The sequence below is a fragment of the Eublepharis macularius genome, chromosome 4 (genome assembly GCF_028583425.1).
Source record: "Eublepharis macularius isolate TG4126 chromosome 4, MPM_Emac_v1.0, whole genome shotgun sequence".
Lineage (NCBI taxonomy): Eukaryota > Metazoa > Chordata > Lepidosauria > Squamata > Eublepharidae > Eublepharis > Eublepharis macularius.
The window spans coordinates 91,779,692-91,804,070 of NC_072793.1; the positions used below are offsets into that span (position 1 = coordinate 91,779,692).

The 24,379-nt window shown below is 43.0% G+C and overlaps 1 protein-coding gene across 1 annotated transcript in view; it reads right to left on the reverse strand.

Moving 5' to 3' along the window:
- The window catches only part of RNF44 (ring finger protein 44), a 58,942-nt gene extending 40,598 nt beyond the window's left edge, over window positions 1-18,344 (reverse strand). Inside the window, exon 1 of the mRNA XM_054976803.1 lies at window positions 18,260-18,344. The gene's annotated coding sequence lies outside the window, so the exon portion shown is untranslated. The remainder of the gene's footprint in view (window positions 1-18,259) is intronic.
- Between the last annotated feature and the right edge of the window lie 6,035 nt (window positions 18,345-24,379).

The window sequence follows — 24,379 nt, forward strand, 5'->3', positions numbered from 1 at the left end:
TGGAAGTACTTCTGTGATCCCCAATACTCTTGGAACTGTTAGCAGACAGTTTTCAAAGTCTTAAGCTTCTCTGTACAGCTGCTGTAGATTAATGGGAACAGTAAATCAAGAAGCCTGGGATTAGCCATGAACTCACAAGTTGGCCTTAGGCAAAAGAGCATGGGGCTACCCAAGAAAGTTTTTATTGGGGTTACTGAATCACACAAACTAAAAAGCCATATAAATACTAAGCTGTATTAGCAACAATTTATTTACTTAAAGTATGTTCTCTTCATATAAATATCCATGAGATGGCTCATAACACAACACCAAATACAACACTATAAAACAGCAGCAGAACAGAATAAAAGATAACAGCAATTAAGTCATGGTAGGATGGTGATCTTAAACACAGTGCAAGCTGATGGCATAAAAGTAGCCTAAAAACTCCAATGTAAGTTTTTTTTTAAAAGGCCTGAGATAATAAACACACTGCACCTAAAACTTTGCAAATTGGCTACCAAGTAAGCTGTGGAGAGAGAATCGCCGAGCCTTAGTGCTGCTACTGAGAAGGATCCATCTCTGGTGCTCAACCATCTAGTTCAGAGGCAAGTGGGGCACACAGTGTAGGTCCACTGATGATAGTCTTAAGTGGCTGTCTGTCTTATAGGCTTGAAATCCCTGGTCCAGATTGTGTAGAGCTCTAAATGTAATAAACCGCATTTTGAATTGTGTCAGGAAGCAAACTAGGAAGACCAGGGTTCAAAGTTCCACTGTGCCATTAAGGTTTCTTAATGACCCTTGGCCACTCACTTCTCCCTAACCTACCTCATAGGGCTGTTGTGAGGACAGAAGGGAGAACGAAGTATGCCACCTTGAACTCCTTGGAGAAAGGGTGGCAAGAAAATACAACAAACAGACTTGAAGACAGATTTGATCCCTGTATCTTATACATGCTAGATGCCACATTTTACATTAACTAAAGCTTCCAAATAGCTTTCGTCAGTAGTTCTATATACAGTGCATCACAGTAGTCCAACCTGGATCTGATCACAGCATGGAAACTGAGGCCAAACCATATATTTCAAGAAAGGGCTGTAGATGGCTTATCAGCCAAAGCAGTTTTTAAAACTCTGTGCCACAGAGGTTATCCGCACCTCTATTTATAGCTCTGCATCTGAAAGTACCCCCAGCTGTACACTCACTCCTTAAGGAAGAGTAAATCTCTACCTAGAACAATAGGACTCCACAATCCTCAACTGGCCTTACTGGTTTCAGGACATCCACTGTCTCACCCTACTCAACTGAAAAGAACAAGCATGGTCCAATCATGGCCATACTGCGTATTTGCTTGTCTCGTTCTATATTGTTTTTTGATAAGGGTTTATAATGTCTTGTACTGATGGAATAGCGTTGGATAATCTACAGAGTCCTGAAAGATAAGGCACTTCCATTACAGTGCCACTTATCTTGAGCTCAACAGACACCTTTCTGGTCTCAAGCAGAAATTAAAATGGGAGATGAGCCTAAACAATTAACAAACATTCTTAAGAACATAGGAATGCGTACAGCCCAAACATATCTACAACAAATCACAAAAGAATTAAGAACTTTTGATAGCTAATATTAGAAGGAGTGATGTAACAGGACAGAGCTCACGGTTAGTAGATGACAGACTCTCCCAAAAATTCACATGGAAATCGCCTCTAACTGTTCTCTCCCTGAGCTCCTATGAAAAGGTAACCTATAAATGTAAATAAATCTAGGCCTCATCTGACCTAGCTTATGTCAGGCCTAGCCAAGATTGTCACCTGGCTAGACAGGGTCTAGTCAGAATGACATGCAGGCTAGAAGCTGACATGGTCAGAAGTGAAGCACAGGTGTGTAAGCTATGGAGCTAAGCCTCTTGACAACATTAATCCAAATAGGGCATAATAAAATGCCCCACTACCAACAGCCACCTCACAAGCTATTAATAGCAGTAGCTTTCAGACATTATCCATCTGTGCAGCAGGTGTAAAGCTTAATTTTTGCAGGCACCTTTTCCCTCTTGGCTGACTTCCAACTCCGACAACAGAAACCATTCTAACCTTATTTCTTTGAGGCAGAAATATGCTTACACATGTACACGCAAAGATAGGAAGATAGATTATTCAAAGCCTTATATTTGTCTGTCTCCTATTTCCATCTTCTGCCAGCAGATAAAGACTCATTTTGTTTTATTCAACATTTCCTCAGGGATCCCTCCTTCCTGGCCTATGTTTTAATTGTTTTTATGTTTTTGTATGGCTATTTTAGCTTCATTTTAATTGCTTTAATGATGTTTTTGTTTGGTTTTAATGGTTTTTAAGAGTTTTTTAAAAAATTATATATGTTTTAAATGGTTAGCTGCCTTGGTGGCCCTGATGAGGGGTATACATTTTGTAAACTGAATCCCACAAAGACGGAGGTCCTGTATCTGGATTGTGGGTCATTGGGTTCGGGGATCCAGCTCTGACCCGTGACGGGATGCCTCTCATGCCTCCTTCAACGGTTAGGAATTTGGTAGGGATACTAGATGCGTCCTTATCAACGGAGGCTCAGGTCACAGCAGTTCCAGGTTTGCCTTCTTCTACCTACGACAGGCCAGACAGCTTGCTCCGTACCTTTCAACCCATGACCTAAAGGCAGCAATCCAAGCAACAGTCACTTCCAGATTAGATTACTGTAACTCACTCTACGCAGGGTTTCCCTTGGGTCTGGTCTGGAAATTACATTGGGTCCAGAACGCAACTGTGTGCGTCCTTGCGGGTATTCCATTTAGGGTGCATATAACTCCTGTCTTATAACAGTTGCACTGGCTCCACAAGGAATTCCGAATCAGGTTCAAGGTTTGATTTTGTAAGGCCCTTAGCGGACTTGGACCAGCATATCTATGGGACCGCCTCTCACTATATATGCCCCAGAGTGTACTTCGATCAGCTAGAAAAAATCTACTTGTGATCCCTGGCCCCCGGGAGGCTCGCCTGGCCTCAACCAGAGCCAGGGCCTTTTCAGTCCTGGCTCCGACCTGGTGGAACACACTGTCTGCGGAAACCCCAGGCCCAATAAGACATATTACCCTCTTGTCAGGCCTGTAAGACAAAGTTGTTCTGCCAGGTATATGGTTGAGGCTGGGGTGTAGGTATGCTTTCCTGCCAGCCTCCTGTCTGTGAGGGGGGGGGGGGTATTGTGGCCCCCTCTGAGGTTTCCATCAGTGAGATTGGTTGCTCTCTCCACTTCCCACCTTTTGAATGTTATTGGGGCAGGTTATATTTTGGGGACTGCCATCTTGAGTTTTATTATTGTATGAACTGTATTTTATGTATGTTTTAATGTATTTTTAACTGCTGTTACTCCACTCTGAGCCCACTGTAGGGAGAGTGGATTAAAATCAAATAAATGAAATAAATATATGAGCATTCTTCAGTTTTGCATAGTCTACTTTTTGAAAAAATAGAATTCATATGTTCAACTGATACGTTGCAAATTTACAAAACAAGTGTGCATAGTCAGGACCATCGGTCCTCAGCCTCTGGCAACTGACAGGAACCCCCATTTGATTTACACTTCTTGCATATCCAAGCCCTCCCCTTCCCTCCCTCTCATGCACAAGATATGCTCACCATGCACCAGACATAGTGTGTGGCAAGCTGAACATGCTCCACTGAAGCCTCAATCCTCCAGCATATTTCAGAACTACACATAATCTCTCTGTTAAAAGCAATTTTAAGAAAAAATGATTTTGTTTGTACATGGCCCTCAAGGGCACTTCTTAGACAGGAGTCGATTCCATAAGGCCACAACTCAAAAGGCTCTGACCCAAGATCCACTCAATTGTACTCCATGATTGGAAAAGGACTTTGCACTGGGGACACCCAGACACTTCCTTATTGGTTAATAACTTCTAGAAAGAAGGGCCAGCTGAACTGGGGTGGGAGGGGCTTGCGAGAAAAAAAAACCTTTCAAAGCTTCTCACAGAAATGAAAAGCAACATCACACAAAGCCCCAACTGCTAGTATTTGTCTGAAAACCAACATTGGTTATTATTACGGTCTATGGATGAAAAGTGGCATTTCACTAGCTGTACAACGAAATCTTTTTCATTGGAAAATAGTGAAACCCGGCTCAATTTTATACTGGAAGTAACTGATTACTGTATCAGGCCTGTTCCTCTTTGGTGCTATTCAAACAAATTTTAGTTCCCTGTTCTGAGCTACTGGTTCGAAGCAACCAATTTGTGCATTTTCTGGCTAGTAATCAGGAAGTTAAGCAACTGCAGGTGGCAGCAGCTCTATAAACTACCCTTTGAAAGAGGGAGGCCAATTCTACCCTCTCAACCTGTGCCCCCCCCGCCCCACGCCATTCATAAAAATGGAGTGTTCCATTTTTTCATATACTGGACGGTACGTCCTCTGTCTTTACCAAGGACTCACCCTGGAAGTACTCTCATGAACCTCTAGGATCCCTAGAGCTGAATCAGAGAAATACTCAGTCAGGATCTCCAAATGATAAAACTGTTAACTAACCTGAATTCAGTGGTCCTGAATATACAGCATAAGGATAGAATCAAGGTCCTCCAACACCAGCATGCCTTGCAAATGTCCCAGCAGTCAAGAAGAGGCAACAGGTGGTCCAACCGAGAACCTTCTGCCCACCCATTAGACAGCATAGGTCGTGGTGAGCTCCTGAAAGCAGACAACGGTCACAAACTCTGGCTATGTAGCTCAACCTCTCTATCCAAGCTGATACTCGCTGGTTTTTCTGCAGAGCAACAATATACACCAGAGCTAGAAACATGGGCGATTCAGTTCCAAACTTGCTCTAGCACAACCTATTTAAGAGACCATCTGCTGCCACAGATGCTTCCCGTGACCCAGATATAAGGCCAGTTCAGCAGAAGGATTAGATTGGGTGGATATCATCAGCATTTCTTTACAATTCTCTGATCTCATTTGATTTGGTTTTGAGTTAATTTTAGTTTGTTCTCCAGTTACAGAGGGAATTTTTTTCACCTCATCTTCAAGGCTTGCCATCTGTCCCTTACTTCAAGGAATGGTTCCTTATATATTTCAGAAATATTCGTGGAAAAGAACAAATGTAACATAACTGCAAAAAGTTAGTTTAATATGTTACAAAGGCAGAACAAAGAACTGATAATACTCTTGACACTTCATTGTGCTATGATCCCACAATGTGTTGCTTATGCTAGAAACTTTCTGGTGACAACTCTGCTATACCCCCTACTTAGCAAGGCCTGTGACAAAAACACAAGCCAGACCCTAGTGAAGAATATCTCCTCCCCTAAGTAAAACCATGCCCAGTCTGAGAGCCTAAGCTTTAATGTAAAAGTTCCTAACCCTCGTGGCTGCTGGGAATTACTTTCCATTCACATGAATTAATCTGATGCCATTCAGAATTTCCATGATATGTTTTCCTGCTTAAAGAGTGAATTATTCAAGGAAAGCCAGTGCCCACAAGAATGACCTCCTTAGAGCTAACCTAAATCCTCTTTAATAAGCAGAGTATGCTCAGCAACACAGATGGAGCACCGTAAACAGGACTCTGTGCAGCTACAGGGAAAAGATACCCACGGAAAATTATACAGGGCACGAAATTCATAAACTGGGTTGCACTGGCGCAGAATTTTGACTTTTTAAAAAGTGCACACAACCTTAAAATTCAATATTTCTTTTAACCAGGTCCATTAGTTTTATAGTGACCTAATACTGAATCTTGTCAATGCTCATTAGTTCTTATTGCAGCAGCATTGTGAGATATGTCAGAACAACAAAGGAAAGCAGCAAATTGGACTCTATTAGTCAAGGTCCAAAGCAGAAAGGAGCAGTATCTGCTGGTGCTACATGCTAAAAAGCAAACAAATAATTTCTTATAGCAGCCAGCACATCCCGAGGACAACTGCCCAGCTTTTCTGATTCCTAGCCTACATTCATCACTATTTCATTCCTCTAACAGGTTCATGCAACAGAGCTAATTAAATCTCTCTTAAAACTCCCTTCCACTCATACAAAGAAATCCATAGTTCCCCTCCCTCATTAGCTAGGCTCAAGGCTTTGCCGCCTGATCAATTCCCTGCAGCAGGCCGGTATCTGACATGAGCAAAGAGAACACCTCGATGTAAGTATGGTTCCCATTCACAAGCAACAGATAGTTTCCTTTTCCCTCCTCTTTTCTTATTTGTTATTACATGTTGTCTGTTAAATGGGAGTAATAAACAATGCTGTTTAGCAGCAGCTGCTGAAGGGAACATCACTGCTACCACGCTCTTTACAAGCCAGATTTAGTGCCCAATGAAAGCAGAGACCGTGCCATTTATGCTTTTATCATATTCTGGTACTGAAAGGGAGAAAAAATAGAAAGGCACCAAACTGCACCTTCTCCAATATTAAGGGTTCCCTTGGCTGCAGCAGCATCCACACTCAGCACTGGAGAACGTTTATCCATTTGTTCACTTTTTAGAGCCATAAACATATCATATGTCAGACAGGCCAGGGGTGAGATCAGGAGGAGGAAGCAGTTCTTTTTGTTCCAGGTGCCAAACTCAAAAGCAGGACAGAAGCTCTTCCTCTTTCTATAACTCCAAAACTAAGAGCAAGAAGAAGCAAACGAGCCTTAGGAGCAGAGTTACACCCCCTAACTAATGGATTTCCAAGATATTCTTAGGTTTAACCCTTGACAATATTTTCTAGTCGAGTCAACTTTTACTGCCCAACAACTGGACCATATATGAATGACGAGGGTCAAGTCATCATTTGGAAACTTTCCTCACTACAGGTCAGTAGTGGATCAAGGAGATCAAGGAAACTAAATCTCAATTACAGAGCAGACAGCAGACAGAGCTGGAGTAAGAGACTGCAGCCCAAGGACCTAACAAATGAATGCCTTCTGGGTTTCATGGGATGAATTACTACATCTTGGTTACAAAAAACTTTGGTGTAGAGGTACATTCTCCCCCCTCAAAAACTACCTTAGGAAGCAAGACACATCAGTCACACCAGCATAACATAGGGGTCAAGTAGTGGTGAAATCCTAAACAGAGTTACCCCAGTCTAATCCCACTGATTTCAATTAGCTTTGACTAGAGTAACTCTTCTTAGGATATACACAGTATGTATATCAGCTGAGGCCCAGGCTAGCCTGATTTGGTCAGATATTGGAAGCTAAGCAGGCCCAGCCTTAGATGGGAGACCACCAAGGAAATCCAGAATTGCTATCCAGAGAGAGGCAATGGAAAACCTCCTCTCTTCGTCTCTTGGCTTGAAAGTCCCATGAGGTCACTGTAAGTCAAATGCAACTTGACGGCACTTTCCACCACCAGTTCTTCCTCTGCCAAATTTCTTGTTCAGATTGACAGCAAAAGTTCCCAAAGTCACTGCAGAAAATAACTATTATGGACAGAAATCGAACCCTCTGGCCAATTCTTAGCTTTAAAGAGAGCAAATGTGGCCTAGGCTAGAAGTGTTGGGTTGGGATTTAGGGGATTTAGAAGCAAATGCACTCAGCCATGACATTTGCTGGATATCCTTGACCAAATGACTGTACAGGGGAAGTTTACATGTGATTTCAGTAGGAGCCTTGGGTTCACATGCCTTCCCTCACTGCATACAGAATCTTTGATGTGTACTGTTATGAGTATATGCCCCACTCACAAAGTGGTTCCACCTCTATTCCACAACACATGGATCATTCTACAGGTTCTACACATGCATGTGTGGGTGTGTGCATGCAAATCTTAGGCTTATTTAGAGCACTGCTAGGAGTATAGCTACATGTCCAGGCTGCCTGCAAGTCGATATAATATCTCAATATAATCTACTTTATTAGGTTGATGCAAGGATGTACTACACTGTTCTAGGCTTTCTGGAGGAATGGATATGCAAAACAAGCAAATGAAATGCAATCTTAGCACAGTCTATTTAGCAATATTAGATCCACATCAGGCATGCTTATCAGTCACATATATAGGCTCGAGAGGTTGTCCCTGAAATCACTTGTATTAGTGCTCCCTCTCCATTAGGAAGCAATTTCTTCTTATACCTTACATCTTCACCAAGGTAATTCAGGTCAGACAAAGCCACAAAGACAATTGTTGGCTATCTTCACATACTCAAAAATTGCTAAAAAAAATAGAGTCAATGACACAAACTGTCCAACTCTGGAGAACAGCAAAGCTGACATTATGCTACATAATCAACTAATACTCTATTGGCAGCGGGGAGGGGAGGAAGAAACACAAACAGCTCACTAAGTTCGGTACTTGTAATTAACCTACAAGTGTGGGAATACACTATCCCGGTACTACCATGGCTATGCAGGTGACACAATCAGTGCTGGTCCTGCGGGGTAGGAGTGGGGTGGGCAGTTTAAGTGCACGGGATGAATGAAAAAATGAATGCACACCTATTTCCCACTTCAGAACTAGCACCTAAACATACCTAGAGAAACAGAGAGGTGTATGTGCACATTCATGGCTTCATGTTAGCCCTGGCCCCATTTATCATGTTTCATCAGGGTGGTACAGTTTCAAGTGACATTGCTTCTACTGTGACATTGCAGATACTAAGCACAGCCCTATCACCACTGCATACTACCACTCAGTTTCAATCTCCAAAAGCATTTACATTGCTGCTGTCCACCAGATAAATCTGTGCCCCCTTTTGGCTAGCTCATCTGAAGAAAGCCAGTTTGGTGTAGTGGTTAAGAGTGCGAGACTCTAATCTGGAGAATCGGGTTTGATTCCCCACTCCTCCACTTGAAGCCTGCCGGGTGACCTTGGGTCAGTCACAGCTTCTAGGAGCTCTCTCAGCCCCACCCACCTCACAGGGTGTTTATTGTGGGGATAATAATAATATACTTTGTAAACTGCTCTGAGTTGGCATCAAGTTGTCCTGAAGGATGGTTTATAAATTGAATGTTGTTGTTGTTGTTGTTGTTGTTGTTATTATTATTATTATTAAATATCTGTCGAGCCCCAGAGCACAAACAACAGACACAATGTATGACCAGCCTTGTTTGTCCTATTTAGGCAGTGGTCTTCATCCTTTCCAGAAGAGGGGCTCACAACTGCAAGGCAGCATATGAGAGGAAGTCATGACACTGTGGCTACGCATCAGAGTCCTATGAAAGAGGAGCCAGAGTTATGACCTCAAGGTGTCAAGCCAGGACAGTGAGTAATGGACCAAGAGACCTGAGAACAGGAATCACAAAAGGGGGGCTATAGTGAGGAACACACCAGCAATGCAAGTTCAGAGACTGCCCCTCCCTACAAATGTTCTGTCTTAGCTGCGCATAACCCAGCCTAATTATCCCCCACAAGTTAGTCAATATCGTTGAATGTTTCTGCAGCGTCGACATCACCAACCTAAAACTATGAAAGATTCGGTCTCATGGAGAAAGGACTCACACTGCAAGCATATATGGGGCACTGCAGGCTTGACCAGTGGGAGTGTGTGGTGGGGGGGAGAAGAAGTTCAGGAAGAGATCATGCTGGAAGGGAGGGTCTAAACCTGCGTATTTTAAAAAGGAACATTCTCTATCAATGAGTGACCTTGCCTTACTTCCTGCTGCTGCTCCCAGTGTGTGCACGAAAAGGCAAAAGGCATGATGCTCTTGCTCCTTGTGCATATGCACTGGCAGCAGTTCTTAAAAATAAATGGCAGCTCTGTGGTTCAGTACAATGCACCTGAGGGCTGAAGACCACTATTACTTTTGGGGGAAAAAAAACATTTCTATGCCACCTTCCACCCAAGCAGCAAACATCAAAACATTTCAGTATCGAAACAACATTTAAAATAAAGTATATATAAAATAATTCACCATATAAATACACAACACCAAAACCAAGGAGCAGCGGGGCCAGTAACAGTCACTGAGGGTATTCCAAAGAAAACAAAAAGGTCCTATTAGTGTGTTCTACAAGCTGCTCTTGCTGGGCCTGGCAGCAAAGAAGAAAATCATGGGCGTTTCTGTTGCATGGCCTTTGAGCACTAAGATATCTACCGTCTTAAATTTGATTGAAGGGAATAGTTCTCTTGGGGAAGGTTTATGCCTCAATGCATGGCATCATTCTTTGCGCATCATCAAAAGCCCATAGTCCAATCTGGGGCATCTCTAGTTAAAGGACTGCAGCTAGCAGGTGCTGGGAAACATCTTTATGTGCCTGACATCCAGGAGAACTACCCACTGCTAGCCAGGATAGTTAAGACTGAATTAGCCAGACTCATGGTCTGACTTCATATGCTCTCCGTTTAATTACTACACTAGCAGATGTCTCAGGATTATAAATCATAACTGCAAGTTCCAGTCCATCCCACATCTTTAATGCCAAAATGTACAGTAGGTTTGTTTCCTTCAACAAGGCCTCCATAAGACAGCACTTTCCTCCCTTTCACAACATAAAGTGCGCCCGCACACACTCATGGGGGTGGGGTGGCAGAAGAGGGAAGAGATTAAACAAAAGCAGTCAAGAGTCCTAAAAACCAACAACTGTATTGTAGCAATAGGCTTTATGGGCAACAGCCCACTTCACTGGGTGCATAAAACAAAATAAAAAGCAGCTATTTATTTCTCAAGCCAAAAAGCAAGCCGAAAGGGCTCAGTAGCAAAAAGTGCAGCTCCATCCCTTCAGGGAAGCAAGTACCTCCATAAACAAGCACCCAAAGGTAACCAACAAAAGCTCTTCGCATTATTCATTTTTTAGATGATGCTGTGAAGCCAGACATATAATTTCATTGCAATGTGCATAATCATCCATACAGCACTACAAAGACATCAGGAACCAGAATACTCACTCTCCCATTGGATCTGGCAAGGTACTGGATTTGCAGCTACTTTTGCTTATTTTGTTTGATGAGCAGAGGGAAAGAGGATAGAGGGCAGCAAAACACAAGTTAATGGCAGCCCTGTTACAGTGGTGTGAAACACATTCACACAGACCCTCTGAGGCCAACAGGGAATCAACTAATCCCAGTCACCATCCATAGAGTGCACACTGAAGTGTTCATAGTCAGCACTTACTGGGATGAAGTGGCCTACATGAGTTTGGTCATGGCCAAAAATTGAAGAGGGAACTTTTCATTCTGTGGCAAATGACACTTACGGACAGTTCTATTGTTCCCTAGCAATGAACAGTGGCCACACACGGCTCCTAGCTAGGAGAAAATGGCTTCCCTATTGATCAGTGGCAATTAGCAAACTGCCCAGGGGCAATGAATTCCCACTGAGTAGTATAATGGAGCAATAGGGTTCAACCTCACAGTAGGCAGAATCTCCTATCCTTCTATCTCAGGGTTTTTACATTCGAATGTAGAAGGCTGTGATGGATTCATAAAAGGAAGAGGCACTAGAGAGCACATTGCAAATTTACGATGGCTAATGGAACATACCAGGGAAGACAATCAGTTTGTGTTTTATGGATTACAGCAAAGCTTTTGACTGTGTGGATCATGAAAAGCTATGGAGAGTCTTAAAAGAAAAAGAGGTGCCACAACATCTGATTGTTTTGCTGCACAACCTGTACTCTTGACAAGAGGCTACTTTCGGGACAGAATATGGGGAAACAGAATGGTTTCCAATTGGCAAAGGTGTCAGACAAGGATGCATATAATCTCCCCACCTGTTCAACCTCTATGCAGAATATATCATAAGGAAAGCTGGATTAGATCTAGAAGAAGGTGGAGTGAAAATTGGCTGAAGGAAATTAACAATTTGAGATAGGCAGATGACACCACATTACTGGCATAAAATAGCAAAAACTTGAATGACTACTGATGAAGATTAAAAGATAAAATGCCAAAGCAGGATTACATCTGAACATCAAGAAAAAGTGAGGAATTACACAATTTTAAAGTTGACAATGAGGAAACTGAAATTGTTCAAGATTTTCTGTTCCTTGGCTCAATCATCAACCAGAAGGGAGACTGCGGTGAAGAAATCAGAAGACTGAGACTTGGAAGAGCAGCTGTGAGGGAACTAGAAAAGATCCTTAAAGATAAGGACATCTCTGGAGACCAAGATCAAGATAATCTAACTGATAGTATTCTCCATGACTGTGTATGGATGTGAAAGTTAGGTAATGAAGAAAGCAGACAGGAAGAAAATTGATTCATTTGAAATGTGGTGCTCTACGAGAGTTTTGCGGATACCATGGACAGCCAAAAAGACCAATAAGTACTAGATCAAATAAAGTCTGAATTCTCTTTAGAAGCTAAAATGACAAAACTGAGGCTATCGTACTTTGGTCACATCAAGAGAAGACAAGACTCTCTGGAAAAGTCAATAATGCCAGGAAAAGTTGAAGGCAGTAGGAAAAGAGGAAGACTCAAAATGAGATAGCTTAACTCAATAAAGGAGACCAGGTCCTCCAGTTAGCAAGATCTGAGCAAGGCTATAATGATAGAACATTTTGGAGGTCTTTCATTCATAGGGTCGCCATAGGTCGGAGGCAACTTGACAGCACATAAACCGCACACAGAAGGCTGTGAACAAGCAAAACCCTAATCCTCTGTGATAGGAGGGGGAAATCATTCCATGTATGACAAAAGGCACACATAGACTGGCATATCAACAGATACAGACAAGCAACTCCTGGCAAAGGCTGCAATGTGAGTGCTTATGTATTTTCATCTACATTAATTCTGTGTTAGCATGTTGCAACAAAATAAAACAGGATTTCAGTGACACTTTAAAAACCAACAAAATTTATTCCAGCATAACCTTTTTGAGTCAGTGCTCACTTCATCAAATATATTATACTCACAATTACAAGGACCGGACAAGCAGATGTAGGGAAATGTTACAAAGAGATGTCAAAAACAACTCTCTTCATAATATCTCTTCACACCCACCAACTATTTGTAAATCTAAGTGTAAATAACCAATGGATGTACTTGTCATACATCTAATGAAGTGAACTCTGACTCACAAGATTTCACGCTAGAAGAGATTTTTTAAATCTGTTATCACCGGACTACTGTTATAGTTAATTTATTTTAGTGTGGAGCCAGTAGAAAAAACACTTCAGTAAGATACTACAACAAATCTTCCTGCCCAGTCATAATGCAGGGCTTGCCTACACAAAGAAAGAAGTCAATGAGTCCAAGGCAACTTACTTCTTACTATCCATCTTGCTTTATCAACTCATCACCACTTGGGAATGGTCCATACCCACTCCAACTAGATCATTTACTCTTTTGACTGGATTTTTTCATCCGTGCTATGCATAGTAACGTGAAACTACTTCTGGCATTACTTTTTAATAACTCCCCTCTCTTCAACCCTTCTTACGTTTGTACCAATGAATCCTGCCAACATGAAGTAACACCTCTTATAGTTGACAAACTAGGTTCTAGTTTCATGCATCTGATGAAGAGAACTGTAGTTCTCGAAAGCTTATGCTACAGTGAAGTTGGTTAGTCTTAAAGGTGCTACTGGACTCTTTTCTATTTTGCTACTACAGACTAACACAGCTAACTCCTCTGGATCTAAAACTAGGTTCTAATTCATGAAAGCTCTGTCACAAAAAAGCTTGTTAGTTTTTGATGTACCAGTAGACTGTTTCAAGTGCAACAAACTAACTCTGTTACCTTTGTGGTATACAGGGTTTTTTTTCTGGGAAAAGAGGTTGTGGAACTCAATGGGTTGCCCTCGGAGAAAATGGTCACATGGTTGTTGGCCCCGCCCCCTGATCTCCGGACAGAGGGGAGTTTAGATTGCCCTCCATGCCGGCAATCTAAACTCCCCTCTGTCCGGAGATCAGGGGGTGGGGCCACCAGCCATGTGACCATTTTCAAGAAGTTCCGGAACTCTGTTCCACCTGAAAACTCCGTTTCACAGCTTTAAAAAAAGCCCTGGTGGTATATATTCTTCTTTCTACTTCTCATGGTTTTTATCATTATTTTAAGAAGAAGCTGGGGGAGATTAAGTTCAGCCTTTTTGTATTTGTTCATCCAAAGTGGCTTTTACTGACAGATCTTGGTGTGGGCATGCATATCATCAAGTTGCAGCCACCGAGCTTATTTTCCATTGCCTGCCTCTGCATAGCAACCCTGGCCTTCCTTTGTGGTGTTCCATCCAAATACTGACCAGGGCCGACCCTGTTTAGCTTCCAAGGTCTAATAAGATCAATCTCAGGTTATTGCTGGATCTAGTCAAAACTATTACAGGGTGTGTGTTGGAAGTCTACTTGTTAGTGTACTTCCTACTTTTCCTGTGGTTGTATAGGTAGAACTGCAACATACAATGCAAAAAATGCAACATACAATGCAAAACATACAATGCAAAAAATACAACCTTGTATAAGTAAACAAGATCTTTTGTCAAGACTTCTCTACCACATTACATAGTTTAAACACATTTTAAATATACCAGCGCAGACAGTTGTCTGCTATAGAATCTAATGATTTAAAATGATAATAAATACTTTTTTAAAAAAAGCAAAACAACCTTACTAAATTTATAGATTCTCAGTCAAAGCTATAGAGTTAATACAAAAATAATAATTATTATTATTATTACAAAATAATGAAATACTATCTTGTAAAATCACAATCACTGAGCAGCAGCAAAATCCAAGGGAAGAATTAAAATAACATTTCTCTAGTCAGAACACAGCAGCAGATTATAGTTCAGTTTGGGAGAGAAAATGTCATCTGAAAGAGAGCCAGTTTTACTAACCTTTTAAAAAAATATTCTCCACATAGCGCTGCAACACCCTTACAATTCTTACACTGCTTGACTTCTTGGCTTCAATTTGTTAAAAACAAAAATTATTCTCCTGGTATTCAGAATATCTGTATATCTGCCCATTCAATTAATCACATATCTGACAAAATGGGCTTTGGTTCACAAAAGTTTATGCTACAAGCAATTTGTTAGTTTCTAAGGTACCACAAGACTCCGGTTTTATCACTCTGGAAATTCTTCTATAGATAGCAAGGCCTTGATACAGCCAAAAATGCATGGAGGAGGATGGGAAATGTTTTAAACGCATAATATTGTCACAAGGAGAGTTTCATGCAATAGCGATCTGGTCTTTCCAAAAATATGTTTAATTTTTTTGTATAGTTTATTTGATGTATGGAATACTTCCTCATTAGTATATGTCTCCTTTTACAAATCAACAGAAGAAGTCTTGTGGCACCTTAATAATAAAAACTGTGCTTGTATACTGCTCTTCTAGACAGGTTATTGTCCCACTCAGAGCAGTGAACAAAGTCATTGTTATTATTATCCCAACAATACAGCAGTGGCTGAGAGGGGTGGATTACCCAAGGCCACCTTCTGAGCTCATGGCAGTAGTGGGATTCAAACCAGCAGAGTGCTGATTCACAACCCAACCACTTAATCACTATGGATTTATTTTTATGGCATATGTCAGCTAGAATTCACATTGAATGCATCTGATGAAAAGGGCTGTATTCCATGTGACGTCATCACGCAGTCCAGGTGCATGCATGTGCTTTGCATGTGCGCAGCAACAGTACTGAAGCTGTCCCTGGCCTCAGGTGCCAGAAAACCTGGCACCGGGCCTGCTTAAAGGTTAACTGATGTAATATGGTATAAGATCCCACTCTCCTGGCTTTCCACAAACTGTGCAAAAGGCAGCTGGGACGGCGTGCATGCGTCCTCTCAGCCGTCCCACTCAGTTGCTCTGCGTGCCACCCTGGCAGCCTGCTGCGCCTGTCCCGCAGCTGCTGCGCCTCAGCACTCAAGGCAGCTGACGGACCTGCCTCTATGGACACGCTGGCCCTGTCTTTAAGATACCACAAGATTTTGTTGTTGTTGTTATAACACATTAACATAACAAACCCTCTGGAATTTCACCTCTGTGTTTTTTCCCCAAGACTAATATCACACTTCCCAATTGCATCTATTGCCCTGGTTTCCAAAACAGGAGGCAGGCTTGCCTAATAAAACATGGGCAATTATTAGAGAAGTTGTCCATGGTGTGTGTTCGAGGGGGGACATCAAGCCCTTTCTAAAAATTGTCATCAGGACAACTAAGTATGAATCTGTGCCAGCCAACTCCAAGGTGATTGATCCATGGAAAAGCTGGCAGCTAGGGCCCCCATCTCCTGAAATAGCCTGCTTGAAGAAGTTAGGAAAGGTCCCACTCTCCTGGCTTTCTACAAACTGTGCAAAAATGATTTAATCAGAAGGACTTTTTTACACAGATAATAAGGCTGTGTTGTAAGGAAGTGGTTCAGAAAGAGGCTTTGATAAAGAGATAGGGACTGTAGACTATACTACTGTGTACTGAATGTTTCTGTAAATATGTTTAAACTGAGTCGTTTCCATATTGTTTAATACATCATATCAAATTGCTTGTTTTACTTCAGCGTTGTATCAACTATGTATCAGATTTTCTGCTTGTATTCATTTTTTGCAACCTATAACCTAATGTGCTGTCTATGTAAACATCCCAGCAATTGACCATGTTGATTTTCACTGTGTAATCTGCCTTGAGTCTCAGTAACTATAAATAACAACAGTACCATTCACAGAAAATAGCTACCATTTTAATTACCCAAAAAACAAAGGTCGAGATGAACCTCACTCATTCCTTGTCATACACAACTTATTGAACATGTTTTGAAGTTTGATTCAACAACCGTCCCCCCTATCTCAAAAAGAGAAAGCCTAATGGAGGTTTGGATATAGCCATCTCCTCCACTACTATTGTAGCTTCTAGTTGTGTAAGGGAAGGGCTCTGCCAAAGCCTTTTTTGCTGTTGATGCTGGGGAACAGGGGATCAGAGAGTCATGGCTGGTGTAGAAGTGAATCAGTGGGCAGAGCCAATCTTACTGGTCCTTCAGCCCTTATTCAGTTGAAAATATTTCCTCTTTTAACAATGCGCTATCAACCAGAGACATCTAATATACTGCTGCGACCAAACCAAACTACAAATCCCAACATGCAACGTTCCTCCGCCCCTGCCAAAAGGTACATTTCTTTAAAAAATAATTTGTGCCTCCATGCATTAATCAGAAGGACTACATTTATGAGATCCAGCACTAAGGAGCGTGCAGAAGCGCTGGCTGCGTTGTCGACATCCAAACAGTTCCCAGTACTAGGTGGAAAAGGCAAAACGTCAGGAATTTCTGACATTCCGGAAGAAGTCTCATTGCACCAATTTATCAGTCCTAATTGACGAAATGCTATCACATGCACACAATATCGACCTCGCACATCTCTGCATGAACACAGTCATCGCGACATGTCCTGAGGAGAGCCTTCCTTCCCCCGGAGTGTTTACAACCTAGTCATACAGGCACTGAGGTGCAAAAACTTCACTGAGCCCGAGCCCCAGCTGGCCCGCCCGAGAAGTTCACACCGGGGGAACAGCCTTCCAAGCGTCCTAGGCAATACGCGATTCTCACAAAAGGCAGGCAGGCAGGCCATTGTGTCCGATCGGCAAGAGAGGGCACTTGACAGCGGGAGGCCACGCCCCGCCCAGCACAAGAGGCCTCGCTCTTGCCTGTCGTTACTGGGTCACCGAACACAATGGAGGAGGGATTAATCATGCCCTGACCGGGAAGCGTCTGCTCTGCCTACGCGCCGGAGCCCAAACAGCCAGCAGCTGCCCAGCATCACCAGCCCGGGCGTGAGAGCAACTTCCATCAGGTCCTGCCCAAGACCGCCTCCCCTCTTTCCGCCCTACGACACTGAGTCTCAGCGCTTCCCCAGCGCTCCACGTATATGCAGAGCCGCTTTCCAAGCGATCTTAAATACGCGTTCGGGACGGAGAGAGGGAAGAGCACGGCCGGGTGCCCTCCTTCTCTCGTTCTCCGCCCCGGAACAAAGAGCTTGCTCCAGCTCCAGCTCCAGCTCAATTACCGCTGCACAAAGCAGAAGCGCCAGAGGCGAAAGCTGGGGATTGGGAACGCCCTCTCTTCCCTCCACCGAGTCGCGGGCGCCGGGGCAGCCCACAGCCCTTCTCCCGGCTCTGATCTTCCCACAAGGTCTACCAGAGACCGAGCTCAGCCCCAGCTCGGCTCTGCCCACTGCGCCCCTCTGCCAGCCCCAGGCGGAGCGCGCGCTCAGAGCACACACCCCGGCTTACGGCCCCTCTGCGCTCCCAGGAGCAAAACAGCCAGCAGCCGCCCCCGATGCCGTACACAGCTTCTGCTTCCCTGGCGCAAGCAGCGCTCTCACCCCCGGCGCTCCACTTATAACCGGGGAGGGAAGAAGCCGACAAAGCCTTTCCATCAGAGGAGATAGCACCCCCAGCCCGCTGCTTTACCTGACAGCCGTATCCAGACTCGGCCCCCTCACAGAGCCGAGCATCGGGAGCCCCACGGGCTCACTCCCTCCTTTGGAGGTCCCAGCTCAGGCCTGTCCGCTTGGATCCGCCTCCCGCTCGCCACCGTTGCTCTATTTCCCAGCCCCTAACCACCCCCAGCGAACTCCCTGATGGAACCGGCCGCTCAGCTCAGCCGCAGCAGCGACCTCCCCCTACCAGAGAAGTGGGCCCGTCTGCAGCAACCTCCATGCACCTAGAGCCAGGCGGGGGATTTGGGGGAGACCGTATTGCTCCTAAGGGTTTGGTCTGCACGTCCCTCAGGCAGGCGTAATGCACCAAAAACACGCGTAAGAAGAATTCGTAGAGCTCAGGGGGCACCAGATAGTAATGTATCTAGTACAGTGGTTCCCAACCTTTTCAAGCGCGAGGGCCGTTTTTCATGTCATTTTAACGGACCCCTTACATGATAGTAGTTGTTCAATTAGTATCTATTGATTGCGAGAAGGCATGTCAAAAAGTTCAAAATGAAAATACTTAGCGCGCATATGGATTTGTGGACCCCTTGCAATAACTCTGCAGCCCCTCAGGAGTCCCCGGCCCCCAAGTTGGAAAATACTGTACACAGTAGGAAGCCCAAAATATTTTAGGAGTTGAATGCTTATAAAGGCAGGGACAATTTAGGAAAATAATGCACAACTTGCTTGTTTACTTCAATTCCTTGTTGCTGATTTTACCATCGGAGTTACAAGCAGAAATTCATCTGGCAAACGCTCTCGTGGCTGAAGCGCTATCAAAAGTACAAAGGGGAGAGGCGTGGCTCAAGGAGAACACGTGCTTTGTACTCGATTTCAGGGTCTTGCGGGAAAGACCTTTCTCTGCCTAAAATTGTGGAGAACTGCTACCGGTCAAAGTACAATACTGAAGTGCCAGCATATTAGTGAAGAACCAATGAATGGTATAAGGCAGTTTCATACGGTCTTACGAATCCTTCCAAAAATGGCAAGAACCTTTGCTTTATTGGTTTGTGTAGAATATAGCAAAAGGAGCAGCAATCTGGAAACATTCTTGAGAACAAAACACACTACTTACAAGTAGGTGTGTATGTGCAAAATTCATTTTTGTCTAAGGCAGCAAAATAGTTCTACATCCTCATAACCAGGGCTTTTTTTCTGGGAAAAGAGGTGGTGGAACTCAAGACCACACAATGACCTCACTTTGGGTCAGCTAGAACAAGGGGGGAGTTTTTAAAAGCTTAAATTGCCCTTGGTGAAAATGGTCACATGGCCAGTGACAGAGGGAAGTTTAGATTGCCCTCCACACCGCTCGAGAGGCGCAGAGGGTAATCTAAACTCCCCTCTGTCTGGAGATCAGGGGGCATGGTCACCAGCCATGTGACCATTTTTAAGAGGTGCCAGAACTCCGTTCCACCAGGTTCCCACTGAAAAAAAGCCCTGCTCATAACTCACCTTTCCAGGAATTCCAATCTCTATCTTACACTGAAGCAGAAGAAGCACTGTTACCTTTGTATCCTTTGCAACATTCCTTCTTCCTCCGGAGTGGGATGTAAATGCTCCATTCCTACTTGTATCTAACAAAGGGAGTTTTGACTCTCAAAAGATATACCCTGGAAACCTTGTTTGTCTTTAAGGTGCTACTGGACTCGAATCTTGCTGTTCTACTACACACCAACACAGCTACCCACCTGAAACTAACATGGAACATACATCTTTGCGCAGAGAACCAGGGATTGAGATTTAAAAATATCAAAAACAGAGGTTTGTTTTTAAGAAGCACTGTATTATTAGCTGAGGTCTTCTCTGCATCAGGTGGGGAGCCTATTGCAAGCAATTTTTTTAGCTTCTTCATTGAACCAGTCTCTCTCGTGAACAGAAAATTGGTCTTCTTAGACCCATACTCCCCAGCCTTATTTAAACGTATTGGCAATTTGAAGAAAAGGTAATGAGAGTCAGCACAAAATGGCTGTTGTGCAGGAAAACTACAAAATGTTTGCCATGCAGGGCGACATCTGTTCTTTGCTTTAGGGGAAAGATGCTGTTTGGTGTCAGTTTCTAAAGAAACCAGAGGGTTTGCCTGCTGTGCTGCTACAATGAGAGGTTGCCATGCCCAGAACCATAAGAAAGTCTGTGCCTATAGCCAAGCTGAGGGTGAAGCTATGATATGCTTTCTTGGGATGAGCTCAGTGCTTTTCTACAAGTTAGATATTTATTTATTTGACTGATTGATTGATTTGATTTATACCCCACCATCCGCCACAGATGGGCTCAGGGTCGCTAACAACATTCAAAAAATACATTAAAAGTCACAAAAACATGAAATCAATAATTTTTGAAAAGTCATTAAAATAGTCCAGGAGCAGGCTATTTAAACAAATATTGGGAGTCCGTATACGGGCATAGCAGATGGCCGAGGGCAGCCCCAGAAGAAGTGGTGGTCTTAGATGGAAGAAGGAACCTAGACAGATCTACCCAAACCTCCTAGGGCTTTTTTCCCAGCTAAAGCCATTTGAATGTTTATCCCCAAGACTTGAGAAATAAGCAAATCAGGAAAACGAGAGGCCATGGCTCAGTGAAAGAGCATCTGCTTTACATGCAGAATGCCCCAGGTTCAGTCCCCAGCATCTCCAAAGGATGATGTGAAAGACCTCTGTCAGAGTCCCTGGTGAGCTTCTTCCAGTCTAAATAGACAATACTGACCTTGATGGACCAATGGTCTGATTCAGTATAAGGTAGCTTAATGTCTGTGTTCATGTGTGCAACATATCAGTGGGCACCATATTTGGAACTGCTTACAGGAAACTCCAGTAACATTTTATATTAACTTGGATGCTCCCGATGAGATGTATCAGAGTATATTAATTTAAAGGTAAAATCAGAGAATGATGTACAGTATGTATACAGTGTGTTCTTATAAATTGTACAGAGAGAGCTAGTCACAGTTTCGGTAAGTTAACACAGACCTACATGTCATTTAATTTCTCGTTTCATTATTATTCATCATGTGGGCACTCAGAGCTGAAAATGTGAATTGAATTACATTTGTCGTCACATCACATAATGGGAGAATTCACACATACCATACCAGTGTACACTTGATGTTGCAGCCATGAAGTGATAAATATGTCTCTCTGAACTAGCCAACAATATCACCTTGCCATATAGGCATTACCACACCCTTGCTGTCCAACATGTCCATTCAGTTGCAAGGACATATTCAAATTCACTCTATGGATAGAGGAAACAGAAAAGTAGCTTTCCATGTAGTTCTAGCAAACACTTACTGAGTTTATAAGCCGCCACCATGCTGTCAATGATGTTAATCAGAATCTGTCACTGTTGCTCTGTAAGGATTTTTAAAAACATTTTCTTTTCAGGACTTTAGAGGTCATCTGAAATTAAGAAAGTCTGTAGATTGGCGCATGAAGGCCTTTTCAAGAATCAGTATCTGTGTGTGTGTATATAAAGTGCCATCAAGTTGCAGCCAATTTATGGCAAAATATAGATGTGGTTTGCCTACTTTTGCGCAGAGACCCTGGACATCCTTGGTGGTCTAAGAACTAACCAGGGCCAGCCCTACATAGCTTTTGAGATCTAATGAGTCTGGGCTAGCTTTGGCCATCCACTTCAGGGATTAGCGCCTACATATGATGTAATTAGGAAGAACTGTGTATGTAAGCATCTCAGGAGATACTGTTTAAACGTTCAGATGTCTGTCTACTGCAATAATCCCCAATGTATTGCCCACCACCTTTTCTGGTGCCCACTTGCCTGTTTCCCAGAGTGCCATTCATAGCAATCAATCCTGATTTTCCTCTGCCTCACTAGAATAGGAGGTGCTTCAGACGAGACAAGAAAGCATCGTCCTGTGGGTTGCAGGGGGGAAGCACATATTTGCTTGGAATCTTCTAACATTTTGTAATCCCACTCATGGCAACCATGTTGTCATGGCACCCACTGTCCTTTCACAAAACCCCAAGACTGCCCATAGGCTAAACAAGTTTGGGGACTCCTGAGCTACTGCGTGTATCAAAAACAGGGTTGCCAACCTCCAGATGGGGCCTGGAGCTCTTCCAGAATTACAACAATTACACTACAGAGATGAATTCCCCTGCAGAAAATGACTACTTTGGTGGGTGGCCTATACAGGATTATACTCCACTGATTACCCTCCCCAAACCACACACTCCCCAGGGTCCACTCACAAATTTTCAAGAATTTCTCAACCCAGTGTTGGCAACCCTACCAATCTATATTTTAAAACATCTTTGCAGTATAACCTTGGTCCTGCATGATAGATGTTATCATCCAAATATATTCTCCATCCCTTTTCTAAGCTACCTAGGAGACTTGTTTATTTTGGAGCTGGAAGCCACGTGCTTTCTGGTAAAATAATATATACAGCTGCTGCTTCAAAGAGCCTATTCTGAGCAGCTCACCAAATATAAGAGACTGCTGGATTCCAAAGCGGAATGCTGTCTGCTGCCACCTTGTGTCAATGAGGGTATGTTGCTGTTCAGTTTTCATCTGTTAGCACAAGCAGTGGGCCTGGGAAAATTTACATAAGACCAGGCAAGAAGCTTCCACAAGCATGAATATGGGGAGGGTGAACAGAATGATCAGTTGTCTTGTCAACACACGAAAGCATCTTGTACAATGTTTAATGTTGAAATAGTTATCTAAATAATGAAATAGTTATCCAAATAATCAAATTACTTAATATTAAGTTGCTAGTATCAAATTTAGCCTATTAGCCCATAGTATTTATTAACACTTACTGTAAACCAGGATTTCCCAACTTTGTGGGGCTTCTGGGCATTTTTTGGAATGCTGAGAACACAGAGTGTGCATCACCACTAAATGGCTGCCATGCAAAAACAAAAAGAGGCCACTCCAGGACCACTGTATGTGATGGTCCAACCTGGAATAAGAACATAAAAATATCACCATAAACTTATTTTTGTGTACATGGAAATTACTAGTCTGTTTTCCATCGACGGCTTCTGTCTCTTTAAGATCTTCATCCTGGTGTTTCTACAAGAGAAGAGAATTTGTTACTGCACTTTAAAATGTACTAAGAGACTTTGAATAGTAGCAATAATATGTACTGGTGTATTTATATGTATTTATTGCATTTATGACTGCATATTTATTCCATTTATTGTATTTATTGAATGTATAGGAACATTGTGTTGGATTGTATGTAAAATGTGTATAGTATTTATGTGTATGAGATTTAGTGAGGGATATGGAAGAGTTAATGATTCATTTGATGCACTTGACACTTTACACTGTATAAATTCTACATGAACTATTCACTTAATGAGATTACTGATTGTTGATAATTGATTGTACCTCCGGTTGGGTGGGCTGTTGCCCCGTGTTGTCCTAGGATATTGTTGCCATGCCAATATCCAGGTGGGCCTGGAGATCTCCTGGAATTATAACTGATCTTCAGACTAAAGAGATTAGTTCCCCTGGAGAAAATGTTGGGAGGTTCCAAGTCAATGGTCTAATGGGATGGAGATGGCTGTTTCCACATGGGAGCTCCCTGCAGATACAAATATGATGCCTCTAGAGTACGGTTACCTACTCTGGGTTGGGAAATTTCTGGAGATTTGGGAGAAGAGCCTGGAGACAGCAGGGTTTGGGGAGGGACCTCAGTAGAGTATAATACCATAGAGTTCACCCTCCAAAAACAGCCATCTTCTCCTGCAGAACTGATCTCTGTCATCTGAAGATCAGTCGTAATTCCAATAGATTTTCAGGCCCCACTGGTAGGCTTGCAACCCTACTCTTGGCCTCTAATGAAGCACTCCCTGCTTCAATGAGGTAAGAAAAGCCAGGATAGGTTCTTTACTTGGATGAAGAGATGTTTTGAGGAAGAAGGAAGTGGGTGCCAGCAGATGATATGCTGGTGGTTGCCATGGTGCTCATGGGCAACACGTTTGGGATCCCTGCTGGAAAGACATTCTCTGGTAATGGTTTCACTAAAACAGCAGTGAAAGTGTGTAGATACAATGAGGCAGGTACTCCATAAGGTTCCGAGTTAGCAAAAGAGCTACAAGCTTTGAAAGGTCCCCACCCCCACCCCACAATACATTTT